The following is a 1,335-nucleotide window of genomic DNA, read 5'->3' on the forward strand; positions in this document are numbered from 1 at the left end:
GTAAATGTATCAGATTTCTGAATTAAGAATACAATTTTGAAGTGTGGAAAATGTGTTTGTGGTGCCAATACTCAATGCTTTATGGACATTTTATGCAAATAAAATTAAAACATGTCAGAAAAACTTTGAACTATCTGACTTGGAAGAATGACTCCTGAACACTGATTCTCAAGTTTCATCAAACGATAATCTGAATCTGGCTTTAAATTGAGCATGTCAGGTCAGGACTGCTCCTCTGTTTTCCTTCTCTGTTTTGTCAGATAGCAACACAAATCTCGCCGATGTCTGCATGAGATTGAATGTTGGCATTAAATGTATTGCTCAGAAATAGATGCCTGCCTGCAGCGGTGTGTTTACAGCGAACAGCTGATGGAGCTATGCTAAATACAGTTGTTGTTTTAAGTTTTCATCAGTCAGGAAGTTTCCTCCTCTCCAAAACAAACGGAACAGCTGATTACAGCAGGTAATAAATCTTGTTAAAAATGACGTTCCTCCGAGCTCAGGCAGACAAAGACATGAGTGCTGCAGTTGATCTGCAGCTCCTGTCAGCTGGAAATATTTTAATAACCTTTGAAAATGTCGCAATTTTATTTTTGTGTTGCTTTCTCTGTGCTGAAGTTATTTTAATGACTTGATGGCTTTATCCAGTTTGTTATTAAACTTTATCGTGTGTCTCTTCATTATACTCCCACACCAACACAGTCTCACTCCCTACTCGTCAAATGTCTGACGCATGGTCAAGGGACCCTGGCGTCACTTTTTTGACGCACTGGGTATACCTTCGGCTTCATTTTTCAACGTGCGGGGCAGTCCAATAGACTTCTATAGAACTCAACAGCGTTGAAATTTGACGTCTTGGGTCGATCACCAAACCGCAACCCGTTGTCTGCCTTGTGGGTCGAGACAACAATAAATAAAAATAAAAAGGAATACGCTACCAAAAATTATCTATGCCAGGGCGATTCAAATGCCCCCCAACTGGTGTTTGATGTTTAAAAACCCTCGCAATCTGATATCAAAGGGCCCTCAAAAGCTAAGCGCGTTCATCAGCGGTGAGTTTAACAACGAACATGGTGTGCAACCACATTCAGCGGTGAGTTTAACAACACTCAACTGCAGGTAAAACGGCGTTCAGAGGGGAGTTTGATCAAAGCAACGCACAACTGCAGGTAAAACGTAATTAAAAGGTGAGTTTAACGCTCCAATTCGCGTGCAAGTATGCAGTTTTAAAGCGTTTTCTTATCATAGGTAAAACACTAGAGCATGCTGGATAACGTTTTTGTATCGGAGGTTTGTTGATTTTAATATGCTACGATTGTGTTCAATTAATCATTT

This window comes from Micropterus dolomieu, linkage group LG02, assembly GCF_021292245.1.
Source record: "Micropterus dolomieu isolate WLL.071019.BEF.003 ecotype Adirondacks linkage group LG02, ASM2129224v1, whole genome shotgun sequence".
Classification (NCBI taxonomy): Eukaryota; Metazoa; Chordata; class Actinopteri; order Centrarchiformes; family Centrarchidae; genus Micropterus; species Micropterus dolomieu.